Here is a 15,296-nt window from a genome sequence, read left to right on the forward strand (position 1 = left end):
GTAAATGTCTAGTAGAGCTGGATCATAGGGTAATTCTACTTTTAAATTTTTATGAAACCTCCATACTCGTTTCCATAGTGGCTGCAACAGTTTGCATTCCCACCAACAGTGCAAGAGGGTTCTCTTTTCTCCACATCCTCACCAACACCTGTTGTTTCTTGTTTCGTTGATTTTAGCCATTCTGACAGGTGTGAGGTGGTATTTCATTGTAGTTTGATTTGTATTTCCCTGATGATCAGCAATGTTGAGCATCTTTTTATGTGTCTGTTGGCCATCTGGATGTCTTCTTTGAAAAAACGTCTATTCATGTCTTCTGCCCATTTTTAATTGCATTATTTGTTTTTTGGGTGTTGAGTTTTATAAGTTCTATATAGATTTTTGATACTAACCCTTTATCAGATATGTCATTTGCAATTTGCAAGTGCCAGACATTCTGTTAGGTATTGTAGGGAATCCTTTCCTTTCTCCTCCTGGAAGGACATACTTTCATCTCTCTCTCTCCACTGCTTACCCCACCTCCACATGGGAAGAGGAGAGGCTAACCTGACTGAAGACCCCTTGACATTTTACCATTAGCAGTGTTAGCCTTGCTGGTCCTGCTGGCCCTGGCGGCCCAGGTGAGACAGCTTGCCATCCTTACCCATATCTCTAGTTGGACAAATGGACTTGGGGTCTGCTGCATGTCTCCCTCTCCCTGTAGGCATGTCTGAGCACACAGGTCCGAAGACAGAGAGGAATTCCACAGTGCAGGACAGAGCACACAGTGAGGAATTCCCTCTGGTCAAATAGGAAGTAGAGTTAAGAAATTGCATATATGTAATTTATAAAAATTATTTCTAATACATTATATACAATAACTATATATTTTAATTATATAATTTATAATTATACATTTTAATATATAATTTATAATTATACATTTTAATTTATAATTATAAATATAATATATAATTATGATATAATTATATATTATAATATTTATAATTATATTATTATATAATTAATATAATTATTAGTGTATTGTACATATTTTAATGTTTCTATATATTATATATTTTATATATATAATATCCATTAGAAATTCTCTTCTAGTTACACAAAATCCCTCTACTTTCTTGGAAAGCACCTGGAATTTTCTTATTAGTTGCTCATTCTTTTTTTTTTTTTTTTTTCAGTTTTACTGAGATATAATTGACACAGCACTATTTACGTTAAAGTGTGCCGCATAATGATTTGGCTTACATATATTGTGAAATCATGACAACAGTTTAGTTAACATCCAGCATCTCACATAGATACAAAAAAGAAAAAAGGAGTTCTTCTCCTTGTGAGAAGAACTCATAGCCTACCACCATACATCAGTGTCTGCTGTAGTCATCATGCTGTGTACCACATTCCTAGAAATTATTTATCTTCTAACTGGAACACTTTCCTCCTGTTCCCCCTCACTTCCTGCCTCTGGCAACCCACATATCTGATTTCTTTTTCTAGGAGTAGATCATTCCTTTTTTTTTTTTTTTTTTTTTTTTTTTGAGAGAGAGAGAGAGAGAAAGCACCCATGCAAGCAAGGTGGGAGGGACTGAGGGAAAAGGAGAGAATCTTAAGCAGGCTCCACACCCAGCATAGAGCCTGATACTAGGTTCAATTTCGCGATCCAGCCAAAATCTAGAGTCAGATGCTTAACCATCTGAGCCACCCAGTCACCCCTGGGAGTAGCTTGTCCTTAAAGTTATACTGTTGTTATTTAATCTTCAGAAATTATCTATTAAGTTGCAAATATGTCTGGGAGAAGTAATAATTTATTAAAGCCTCATCAATTAATACCTGAGTAGGAGTTTGGACAAATGATACCCAGGGGTGAGCCAGCCAAAGAAAAGGCCCAGAGCAAATGGGGCCCCAAGTACTCTTCCACATACAGGAAGTACTATTTCTCCAAAATAAAGTTGCAGTTGTGACTAATAAAGCAGAAATTCATTAAGAAGTATTACTATTACCATATCTAATTCAGAAAAAAAATATCTAAGATACAAGTGAAAAAGAGAAAATGGAAGGCAATTTGCATAAGGGAAGATAACTATCCAATCATGGGAAAATAAAATATATATATTTGTGTTATACTACACATAGAAAGTGAAGGCCAAAAGAATAGTCCCCAGGCTATTTACAATTAATATGCAGAAGGTAAAAAAAGAAAATGTCTATTTTTCCCCTTTGTCAAATTTAAGTTGAATTTTACCAGAGTAATTTGTACAAAAATTTTAAAAGTCAAATAGTTCCACAGGGCTTGTAGTAGAAAAACAAGAGCTCCCTTTATCACCCCTTGTAGCTCTCACTGCCTCCCTGGGGCCAATGACTGTCAGCAATTTGGGCTGTTTCTCCTGGTATTTATTTCTATATATTAAAATAATGTTCATAAGCCAGTACTTCCTGAACTTTCCTTTTTATGCATTATTGGCTTCCCAGTATGGCCATGACCTCACACACTTCTCCATCCACCCTTCCTCTCCCTCTACTCTCCTGACATATTTACATCATGATTTTACTGTGTCATTATCCAGCACTTGCAATAGTGTACCTATGTAGGTATTGCTCACAGAGGTGGCCATACCATGACTACACCATATCCTTTTCTTTCCTGTGCAAGTTTGGTTTCCCTGGAGTTGTCTTGCCTTATTTTTGTTATGGTTGTGGCTAACATTATTGTCTGCTTAGTTTTCTAAGTGCCTGTCACCTGTTTTATCCCCAAAGGTCCCACGGAGCTCTAAGGATTTCTCTCAGTATACCCAAGTCCATTAACCATCTCTCAGTGACATCCATTATGGAGCCCTCCATCCTTTAGAGCCAACCAGTACTGGGTACCCTCGAGACCAGCTAAGCAGCTGTCTCATTTGGGAATCTCATTCCCCATCTGCCTGGGAATTCCCTTCAGCTCTCACCTGCACTGGATCCTCTATTTCCTGTAGTCTATGGATTTCTCCTCCTTCTTTTACACGTTCAACATGGCAGAACACAAACTAAGAAGGATATAACATTCTCAAGATCCTATATATCTGAAAGCACCATTTTTCAGTTCTCACACTTGATTCATAGCTTGTCTGTGAAGCCAACTCTAGAATAGATGTCATTTTCCCCCTCAACAATGTAAAGGTTCTCCTTACTGACTTGCAACTTCCACTGTAGCTGTTAAGGAGCCCCATGCCACTCTGATTTCCCTTCTTGGTAAATGACATGTTTCTTCTCTCTGGAAACTTTGGGACTGCTGTTTTTGGCATTCTGGAATTTAACAATGATGCGCTTTGTGAGGAGGGTCCTTTTTCTGTCCTTGTTGTGAGCACATTGGTGGACACTTCACATATAGAAACCAGGACCTTCAGTTAGAGGAAATATTATTTCTGTGATATTCTCTTCTCCTTTAGCTTATCCCCTTTCCCTAGAAGTCCTATTAATTGAGGGTTTGGCCTCCTGGATAAACCTTCTATTTTTCTTTCTGTTTTCTATCTTTTCTCTTGTCTTTTATACCTACTGGTAAGAGATTTCCTCTACTTTAATGTCATCTTTTACTGAAACGTTCATTCACATTACCATATTTTTAACTAGCAAGCAGCTGAGCCATGGAGGTACCTGGGTGTCTCCATGGTTGAGAGTGCCTTTGGCTTAGGTCATGATCCTGGGATCCTGGGTTCGAGTCCGTATTGAGCTCCCTGCAGGGAGCCTGCTTCTCCCTCTGCCTATGTCTCTGCCTCTCTCTGTGGGTCTCTTGTGAATAAATAAAAAAAATCTTTAGGGAAAAAAAAGCTGAGTGCTTTTTTACAACGTTCTCTTCTTGTCTCTTAGTTATAATTTCTTAGTTCTCTGAAGCTAATTCTAATCTATGTTTTTAAACCTTTCTTTTTATCACTGTATTGTCTTTGTTTCCTCTGTGTTTGTTTCCCCCGATAATTTCTTTTGGTATCTGTGTTTCAAGTTAGATGCTTTCTTCAGTATTTGGCTACATGGAGAGGAGGCTGTTATGGCATGTTTGCAACCCCTCAGAATTCATGTGTTAAAACCCTAATGCCTGGTGTGACAGTATTGGGAGATGGGGCTTTGAAGGGTAATTAGATTATGAAGGTGGGCCCTCATAAATAGGATTAATGCTCTACCTAAAGAGACCCCACAGAGCTCCTTGATCCCTTCTACCATATGAGAATACAGAGGAAAGGCACTGGCTGTGAACCCAGAACCCCACCAGGTTACATTAATTATATTAGTATTAATATAATTAATAGTATATTATACATATTTGTAATATATTTCTGTATATTATATATTACATATATAATGTATAATTATATATTGGCAGGTTGCATGCTGGCTTGGAATTCCTAGCCTCCAGCACTAAAAATAAATCTGTTGTTTATATGCCACCCAGTCTGTGGTATTTTGTTTTAGCTATCAGAATGGACTAAGATATAGTTTTGGCTATTCACTCACTCGCAAGGGAAGTGCCCACCATGAAGGACTATCCACTCCCCTCGGAGTATCTGAAGTGCAGTACCTATAGGATTTTCTCTCGTATTGATCCAGTTCCCCTGAGAACGACCATCCAATCTACCTGTACAGAGATGTGAGGTGGACTGCTGCATTCTGGGAGCTGAGTGGTGGGAGGAGCAGGGACCTGGCACATTCAACATAGAGCCCATTCCTTACTCCCTGTCTCATCATCCCCTGCTCACCTATGTCTCAAGCTCAGAACCTCTCAGGTGCAAGCTCTCCAGGGCAGGCACATTCTATCTTCAGCTGGGGTGCGGAAGGGAGAGTTGCCCAGATGCTCAGCGTAAGGTAGGAGCTCCAAGGGTCTAACTGCTCCTTAATTAAACTTGAAGCTCATCCTGTGATCAGGCCCACCTGCACCCTGGCTTGCTGAAAAGCCCACTGTTCCAGTTTCTGTGAGAAGGTTCCGTGGGGTAAGTCAAGTTGCTCTTCAGCTACAGACTCATAGGTCACAGCTGCCCACATTCTTGAACAAGATCTTTACAGGCACCTGGGTGGCTCAGTGGTTGAGCATCTGCCTTTGGCTCATGTCATGATCCCAGGGTCCTAGGATCAAGTCTCAGATCAGACTCCCTGCAGGGAGCCTGCTTCTCCCTCTATGTTTCTGCCTCTTTCTGTGTCTCTCATGAATAAATAAATAACATCTTTAAAAAAAAAATCCTACTCTCATGCCTACCTCCTGTCTTCCATTCTCTCTCATTTTCCCTTTCTTTGTTTTTATGGGTTTCCCCATCATCATTTACCTAATATCATTTAGCTGGGTTTGGGGCAGAAATCCAGATTAATAGAGCCATTTGCTCTGCCACTTTTAAATGAACGTTTTCAGGGCCCCTTTATTTTTATGTTTCGACAGCTTTTATGTTATTTATTTTATGTTCAAATAAATATACTTTATTCCCTCTTACAATTAGGAAAAATTAACATTTTAAAGAGTTTTTTCTGAAATCTTATTAGCTTTGACCATATATTTTCTCAAAAACAAAACAAAACAAAACAAAAAAAAAAACAACCACACACACACACACACACACACACACACGTCAAAAAAAAACAAGCAGAGCAGACACCAAAAGCACCATCTCTGTCCGAGACAGTTCTTGTACACAAAAACTCAGCCTGAGCCTCCTGAAGGGCCAGGGTTCTTTGATCTGCAGGCCATCTCAGGTTGGAGGAGGGAGAGCATGAGTGTGAGGAGACACAGGGAGGAGCTACAAAGCTTCCGAAGGGCTCAGAGAAGAGAAAGGGTAGGAGGAGGGACCCAAACAGGTCCCATACCTTTACAGTCCTTCCCAGGTCGGGCCTCACTCAGGAGAACAAACAGCATCATTGTGAAACTCTCCAAAATACAAGGAGCTTGGAAGCCCTGATGACATCCAGCCCAACAGAAATCGATACCACAAAGTCTCTGCAGAACTGAACAATCAGGGAAGCCCCTGGAAATGGGCTGTGATGGGCTCTGACCTGCCCTTTGGTGATGTGGCCAGGGGAAGGGCAGCAAGGTGCTCCTGGACCCCGGCCAGGGGGACTCATGGCCATCTCATCCCCTCCCGTATTCTCTGTGTCTCCCTGAGGAAATCCAATTCTTTCTTGGGTTCTTTTCTCTGACAGTATCCATTATTCTTGGGGAGGCCATGAAAACCTTCACCTCATTTCTTTTGCTTAGGTTCCCTGCTTCTTATGGACTCAGGTGGAAGGCGAGCTAGAAATCTAATTACTGTAATTCATTTGACTATTGTCTGAAAAGGCAAATAGATGGGCTCTGGACCCTATTCCGTGCCATCCATGTCCCCTCCGGCCTCCATCTGCTGGAATGCGCTCCGTCACCCCGGCAGGATGACTTCCTATTAATATTTACCAGCCTGGGCTCGTGGCTAATCCTCTTACCACGCATCGGTCTAGCCTGTGGCTGCAGCATGAAAGCACCGCATGGTAACTATGTACTTAAGAGCCTTGCGTTCTTGGCCCTTGATTCCAAACTGGGAAGGGAAACTAAATAATGATCAACTCACAAAGTGAAATGCCCAAATTAGATTTTGTTCTTCCCGAGGCCCAGCCCCTAGGATTACAGTGAGGAGTGCCGCAGAGGTTTCAGGCCCTGGGGAAGGGCTGGGGCTTGGCCACAGTCGGATGGTCAGAAACCCGGGAAGGAGGTCTGCTTGGAGGGGTCCTACCCTGAGCTAAAGCCACATGGGCATTTTGGAGAGCTCATAAGTGGCTCTCTCAACTAATTCTCTCTGGAAACCCCTGGAAGAAAGCTCCAGTGTGTGGTTTTCTACTCTTCTAGAAATGGTGGCTCCTTTCCCATGTGCCCGATGGGATGCCGCCCAGCTTCCTATCTCAGCAGTCAGAAATCAAGGCAGCACATATACCATGGCCTGGAGGTGCCAGGAACTTGGTAGGATGGGCTTGAGAAGCAGCTTCTGGGGTACTGGTAGGGGGCTGGGTTTGGATCTGGGCGCTGGTTACTCAGGGCTATTCACTTTGTACAAATCCAGCAAGCTGCATGCTTATAATATGAACACTGTTCTTTATGTATATATTCTATGCATATTTGTTCCACTTCAATAAAGTATATTAAGAATTGACACCACTTATATTATCTTTCTGGAGTCATAGGGCCCTTTGAGAATCTGACAAATGATTGGGCCTTCTCCCCTGGAAAACTCACAAACTCCCCAAATTTTTCATCTAACCTAGGGAGTTTGGTTGATTACCTGAAGTCACGGACATAGAAGGGTCCCAGTTAAGACAACCCCCCTTTCAGGGTCCTCTGTTTCCTCCTTCAGGACCACTCAACCACTGAGTCACAGCCACTGCCTCTGCAAGGGGGCTTCCTGTTGCCCACTTCCACACTGCCAGCCCCACCCACCTCTGGCCACCATTATCTCTAACTCCTCTTGGGCACCACTGTTTCATCATGAGGTTTCCACTCAAAAATTTACACTGCCTTCTCTTGACTAATTGGAATAGAAACATCTTATCCCAGATTGTAGAGCCCCCATCAGCCACCCTTTCTTATCTACCTAACCCCACCCCATAGTCTCCTCCAACTGTACCTTGCAATCCCAATGTCAATTCATTCTTGCCTTCAAACACTCCACTTTTCTCAGCCAGAAATCCCTCTCCTTTTGTTGGGCTTATAAAATACGACAACCACAATCCTGCCTTCCCCAGGAGCCCTTTCTTGACTACACCTACAAAGATGAGGTAGGTATAGTCAAGAACTCCTTTGAACTCTAGGGCACTTCTCTCTCTACCACTGATTTCATTACATGGTCCTTTATCACTCATTCCTTCATTCAACTGCTCTGTAGAGAATATCTGTTATTCTGTCTGAAGTCCATTAGCTTTCTATTGCTGTCATAACTAATTAACACAAAGTTAACAGCTTAAACTAACATAAACTTATTATCTTATAGTGCTGCATCTCAGAAATCCAAAATGAGTCTCACTAGGCTAAAATCAAGGTGTTGCATGGCTATGTTTCTTTCTGGACACTCTAGAAGTGAATCTACTTCCTTGCCTGTTCCAGCTTTTAGGGGATGCCTGCATTTCATGGCCCAAGACCCTTTCCTCCATCTTCAAGTCAGCAACAGTTGATTGAGTCCTTCTCACATCACATCACTCTTCTGCTTCCATCTTGACCTTTAAAAAAAAATTGTTTATTTGAGAGAGAGAGAGAAGGTGGCAAGCAGGGGGAGGGACAGAAGTAAAGAATCTCAAGCAGACTCCCAGCTGAGAGAGAGCCTGATGTGGGGCTCCATCTCATGACCCTGAGATCATGGCCTGAGCCGAAACCAAGTGTCAGACACTTAACCTACTGAGCCACCACGTGCCCCATCTGTCTTCCTTTTTCAAGAAACCTTGTGATGACTTTGGGTACACCCCCAACAATCCAGGATAATCTCCTTACTTTAAGGTCGGATGATTCGCAACCTCAATTCCATCCACAACCTAAATTCCTCTTTGCCATGTAAAGTAACATACTCATAGGTTCTGGGGATTATAATGTGGACATCTTTGGGGGGCCATTATTCTGTTCTACCACAAATTCTATAAATTCTATTCTTTCTTCTTTATAACTGATTTTCTTACTTGGCCCTGTGTAATTTATTCATTTATTCACCCATCCATTCACTCATTTTATAGAGAACTTCTGTTGTTCTGTGGTCTAGTATCCATTGCCCCATTCTATACAGTATCCCAAACCTTCCCTTGGGAATCTACCTCTCACTGTCAGTCCATGTGTTCCAGGACAGGAAACCTCTACCCAACTCCACCTCTGGCCACAGTGGCTTTTTTCAGAGACATGTGACCCCATAAGATTCAGTGAGACTATTGGTGGAACTAGTGAGAAAGAGGAACATGTTCTTTTTCCCTAAGATTAGAGGAAAAATGAACATCTGGAGATACCAGGGAATGTCACAGGAAACCTGGAAATGGAACCAACACTCAGGAAGGCAAAGCTGAGAGATGAAACTAAACTGAATAGTAATGCCATCATTTAAGCCCCTGAATCGAACCACACCTGAAGTCAAATCAACCTCTGGGCTTTTCAGTTATGAAGTCTGTTTCTCTTTTGATTCAATCTGGTTAGATTAGGTTTTTCTGTCATTTCTAACTAAAACAATTCTAAGTGAAATGCATTCCTTCTCTTCTTTATTCAACAAAATCCCACTGCACACCTACTTTGTGTTATGCACTGGAAATCACAATATAATATTGCTATCATAAGGAAGATTATGGAAATGTTCAGCATAGACAGGATATTTAAAGAATGGAGAGAGGGGAAACAACTAAGCTGACATAGCTCAATGAACAGGAATTTGCCAGGCTAAGGTTGGGGAGAGATGATGATAAATTATGTTTCAGATAGAAGGAAGAATATGTGTAAAGACTAGGAAGCAAGGGACCCTCTTCTTGGTTTCCACATGTAAGTCTTGCCTCTATAACCAGAACATAAACTCCTCAGTATCCACCTAGATTTAAGGTGGCATTATAATAATAACTATAATATAATAATAACAACAAAGAAGAAGAATAGTATCAATAAATGCTAATACTGTTTGAGCCCTTACCATATATCAGCCACGATTCTAAGTACTTCCTGTGTATTATTTAATCTTCAAAACCATCCTCTGAGGTATTTATTATTATTGCAATTATACACATGGGGACACTGAGGCAAGGAAAAGCTAAGCAACTTGCTGAGTGTGGCAGACACCTCTGGTTCACTAACCAACAGGTGTTCCTCTATTTCCCCGCGGCTAGCAAAACCTCAGTTTTCATTCAAAAGATCATGGCTAGATTTTTTTTTTAGACCACATATTATTTTTGTACAATCATAGAAATATATATTCAAGGGAAGCCAGTTGGTCAGGGTAGTCCTAAATCTGCTTTACACCTAGAGTCTCAACACTTTTCCACTCAGAGTCATCAATGCTCAAGTCTTTCCATGTGATTATCCTCGGTACCACCCAGAGCTTTGATGATGCAGGGTTTCTCAAAAGGGTGCCCCTCTGGCATCTCTGGGCTGCGTTCCCAGGACACCATCAGCATTCTGCAGGGTTGGTGCATGAGCACGGGCAATGTTTAGCACCAGAAACTGCATGGCATACCCAGTATCAGAGATGTCAAAAATACACAGTGTGTGAGTATGCACATGAACATTCGCACACAACTTAGGTTAAAAAAAGAATAGAAACTCTGATTCACCAAGGTCACCAGTATAATATGTGGCAGAGCTCAGTGTTGAACCCAGGCATCCAGACTCCAGACAAAGCCACTGGGCTAAACAGCTTTTGTGCTTTAGCTAAAGTGCTATCAATATATCTGATTTACTGGTAGTTACCCCCTAGAGTGTTGTGCTGAGAGGGATTCTGAAGCCATGGTGTGTTATCTGTGACTGCCATGGAACCCTGACTCATGACCTGTATTGTGCAAGCCACAGGTTTACCTTTCTTAGATGATCATCTCAACTTTGATTCAAAGTCATGAATTCCTACAGCTTGAACAGGACAAGCTTGTACCTAAACACTTCAGAACAAATAGGCAGGACTGCCACAAATGGCCATGCAGCTTGTGTGCTGAGGAACTGTAAAGATTGCTATTTCTATAGACTATGTTGTAAGTGGCAACCCCTGGATTTGTGCAGTACACAACCTGCACAGCTGTGCTGGGAAACTCTTCAAATAGTAATTCTTTATTTAAACACCAGGAATACAACCTTCATAGCTAATTGCAATCATTTATTCTGGAATTTTATAACCAGTATGAAGGTCAAGTTATTTTTATGTCTAATTAAATTTCTCTTGTTTAAATTAAATTCTCTTCCTGGATGACACAGACTTAAGAATAATGCAAGCATTTAGTCTGGCTCTGTAGGGGCTCAATATGCACGAAACATAAGTGAATCGTTAAAAATCCTTCATATATTTAGAGACAATAATTAAGTCTCTTATTCCCATTAGCTTCTGTGAGCTGAACAAATAGAGTTTACTTAATTAGCTATTACTGTGAGCAGGAGCAATGCTAAGCACTTTACTTCAGGATGTTGCTCCATCCTCACTGAAACCCTATGAGGAAGGTTTGCCATTATTCCCATTTTACAGATGAAGACTGTTGTGGTTAGGCCCTATAGGCAATCAACTGGGGTTCGTGTGACTTTGGGTACGTTCCTTCTGTGCTCCAGGTCCCTCAACTGTGAAATGAAGAGAACAACACCCACTTCAGAGTATTGCCCCAGAACTTACCATATTTAGCATCATGTCAGCACTTAGTACAGAATCAACATTCTCCCGCTGCTACTGTTATGATTCCAACATCTCAGCCTGGGAAGGGGCTGAGCGGGGAACTGAGCTCCAGGATGTCTTTCTCCTACTCTGCCCTTCTGACTCTATCACAGTTTGAAAAGGACTTGAGAGACTGTGTCATCACCTCCTCATTTTACAGACAAGGGAGCTGAGGCCCACTGTGGATCATTCTCACCCACTTAGCTACCAGAGAGAATCCAATGCTTGGAATAGTTACTGTCTCCTCTCTCCTACCCTACTGCTTTGAACCTGATCTCATGGACCCAGGCTTCACCTTCCCATCAGGATGAACGGAGAAATCTTTAAAAAAAAAAAAAAAATAGCTCATAAGGGACAACTTGGAGTCATGTCATTTCATGCAGTAGTAAGAGATCATCCCTCCACCATGCCACGCTGATTGAGGTTCCAAGGGTCCCCAGGCTGGCACCTCGCCCAGCCCAGGAGCCAGCTCATACCTGGACACCCCAGGGACCCACCACAATTACAAGACACTATTCGCTTGCCCTGGGGACTTCTCGTGTGAATTAGTGTCTCCTATTAAAAGTGAAACCCAAGATAACAAATTGTCCTAAAAGGCTCAGATGTCTCTAATCGTGGTTTTATCTTCTCCCCCAGGCCCGGTGACTTCTAATGAGTTCCAGCTCACATCCTGGATGAATTATCGTTGGAGGAGTGTGTGCACTCAGTGAAAATAAACTAACAGCGAGACTCATGTTTACTCTTTAATTCACTCTATCCAAAAATAGTTTCCTTTTTAGAAAACATTTTTCAAATAGAGGAATGAATGTTCCTCACACACACACACACACACACACACACGCAGTTGGATTTATGACTTGATTCATGGCCTGATGGGAACTTGAAATATCTGTGATCTTTGAAAAGCGGCTTCCCATCCTGGGCCTCAGTTTACTCATCTACAGGTGAGGATAATATCTACATCTATGGCTGTCATGAGAAAGCATGTAAATAAACTGCTCAGTTCAGCATATAGTAGTAAATGTTAGGTTTTTGCAAAAGCTAATATTTTATAATGTTATGCAAAGTTGCATATAAATTTAATTTGGGATATCCATCCTGTTTTCCCACAGATTTACATAATTTCAGTGATCCTTCATCTTTTTTCTTCATTCCTCCTGGATGTAGAGCAGATGATGGCTCTTGTTTCTCTGCCTTCCATCAAGTACTCATGATCTATAAGCAAATTCTTAGATGCCCTAGGGAATTATTCCGTAAAGGAATCCTATGCAAAAGCAAAGCAGTTGCCTGTAAAGTGAGTAATCACCTCTTAATTGATCTGGTTTATGAGGTAGTATATTGAGTTTCTGTAAGTTGAACCCACACTGTGGGGGTCGCTCCACTTCGATTTCCTTGGCAACCTCATTTAGTGCAAAAGAAATTAGGTAGAATTGCTTATACTCCAAGGAAGGGAGAAATGAAGTTGCCCCTCATTGCCCCCCCTTCTCTCTACAGAGCAGTTTTGTTTTTGTTTTTATTTTTCCATAATTCCTTCGTCTTCCTGCCTGTGGAAGGGGAAAGGGCCTCCAGGCAGGGTCACTCATCGCTGTGGTGGTGAGGGTATGAATCTGAGAGTGGGTGTTTGAAGCAGGAGCCTGGGTCTGGGTAGAAATGGAACCTCTGACAGGAAGAGCCCTTGTCCAAAACAGCCACCACCTCCCTTCCCAGCACCTCCTGCCTCCTTTCCTTCATGCGCTCCTCACAGGGCTGCCTTGACCCTACCTAAAAAAACCCAGAAGCCAAAGGGACTCTAGTCAAGGGCATCATGACTTCTCCCTCAGCTCTGAGAGATGAATCATATTCTGGTTTCTCCATTGATTAAAAGATGAATATGAATATGCATTCCCTCAGGGAACCATGGAGTCTACAGATGAAGCCTCAGCCATTATTCACAGGTTTAATATCTACCTTGGTCCTGGCAAGCATTTCAGCTTATGAAGAAGGCTCTCTGAGATGGAAGTCAAGAGAAGACCAGAAAAGAAAATACTTGAGAATGTTTTTACCTAAATCCCCTTTGTGGATATAAAGTTCACAGTCACAATTCTGGTACCACTGTTTCTGCAAATGGTGAAATAAGCTCTCACTCTTTCCTCTGCAAGATAATGCCATCATTCCTCTGCCCAAAACCCATCTCTTTGGGGTAACTTATTCAATTGAATTGAACAGTTTCCCCCTTTCCCTTATTCTTGTATCCTCTGGGGTGAAGCTAACTTCCCAGAAGGCTTTTTCTTACCTTCCTGGCCTTATGGGAGGGTCACCTGTTCTAGATAATGCCTATCATCCTGGCAGGTCCAGGTATCACCCAATGTCCAGGTTGGCCTTCACTGAGGTATGCATCCCTCTAGGTCTGGGTGTTGGCTTGCCCCCCTGTCACATCCATGTCTGAAGTGTCTACCACTGATGTAACAGTGGCACAGTAAATGTAGGTTGTCCTCCCTTTGACCCAGCATCTCTTCTTGGCTCTGTTGATCCTGAGACTTGGCTATATCCTCCCTGAGCTCCAGCTTTGGCCCATCACTAGAGACTCTGCTATGATGTCCCCTCAAGCCATATCCCAGTGACTCCATCGTAGCACTTGATTCCGACTTCTTAACTACATTCTTCTCTGCTATCAAATGGGGTGGTAGGGGCATTTTGAGATTTCAACCACACTGAGCAGACCTGAGAGAGACTCAGAGGCAGGGCATGGCGGAGACAGCACAACTCTCTTTAACCTAAAAATGCAACTACTTCTGTTCAACTAAAGCCATCCCAGGGATCCCTGGGTGGCGCAGCGGTTTGGTGCCTGCCTTTGGCCCGGGGCGCAATCCTGGAGACCCGGGATCGAATCCCACATCGGGCTCCCGGTGCATGGAGCCTGCTTCTCCCTCTGCCTGTGTCTCTGCCTCTCTGTCTCTCTCTGTGTGACTATCATGAATAAATAAATAAAATCTGAAAAAAAAATTCATTTAAAAAAAAATAATAAAGCCATCCCATATTGGCATGGGGCACCTCAACCAAAAAGGTGGTCTCTTCCCAGAATATCACATACTGTTTTTATATTTCCAACCTGTCCTCCTCCTTCATGGATTCAACACAAAGCAGGAAGTGGCAGGGTGGGGGTGGGGGAGTAAAGGATAATTAGTCTATTCTCTACCCTGTTTCAGAGTTTGAACATAAACCCTCAGAGGATCCAAGGAGAAAACGTGTATCAGTCAGTAAGCATGGGGTTTGCTCATAGACACAGGAAGTGCTCTATCAGTCTTAAAAAGATAAAGCTATCCCCATTAGCTAGCACAGTCTAATCCAATACCTAATCAGTTACTCAATTGATTTAACATCTGCATTCTTGTTACCCATGCCAACACAGTACCTTATACACAACAAAGGCTCAGAAATTATTTGCTGAATTCACTCACTTTAAGGAGTGAAACAATCGGCTTGAAGACAAATCCTTTCCTCTCCACTGCATTGGGAGAGAGGGGGTTACTGGTTGGCTCATTTGGGGACCCCATAGGAACTAGGACACGAGCTGGCTAGGAAAGGGGCAGGTACATATGAAACTTTCCAACCCATAATAGTCCTACTTCATGTTCTTCTTTCTTAATTATTTGTCAAGGGTCCCTTTGAAAGCAAGAGGCTGGGGCTCATTTAGGAAATAGTTTTGAAATTGATGAGCTCAGAGAAGTCCCCTTGATTCACAGCCTGAAGAAAGTGAGTATTGCTGAACAATAGAGTTCATCTTACCTCAAGATTTGGGAAGAAGCTGTGCATACAAGAACAAATGGTCCATACTCAGTACTATGCCTAGTACACAGAAGGACCTCAACTGATGGAAAAAATGATGACTTGATTTCAGATAGCATCCTAAACCTCACTTTTTATCCCCTCTTGTTCAGAGAGTGGCCACATTGCATATTTACTAGACCACGACTTGGCCATCTTAGCTATGCC

The 15,296-nt window shown here is 42.2% G+C and overlaps 1 long non-coding RNA gene across 1 annotated transcript; it reads right to left on the reverse strand.

The window, feature by feature from the left end:
* Positions 1-7,997: 7,997 nt before the first annotated feature.
* On the reverse strand, positions 7,998-13,722 carry LOC119871640. The gene is made up of 2 exons (XR_005357626.1): positions 13,597-13,722; positions 7,998-8,178 (listed from the first exon to the last, which is right to left on the reverse strand). It is a non-coding gene; the product is annotated as an uncharacterized LOC119871640 (long non-coding RNA).
* Between the last annotated feature and the right edge of the window lie 1,574 nt (positions 13,723-15,296).

This window comes from Canis lupus, chromosome 4 (assembly GCF_011100685.1).
Source record: "Canis lupus familiaris isolate Mischka breed German Shepherd chromosome 4, alternate assembly UU_Cfam_GSD_1.0, whole genome shotgun sequence".
NCBI classification, from domain to species: Eukaryota; Metazoa; Chordata; class Mammalia; order Carnivora; family Canidae; genus Canis; species Canis lupus.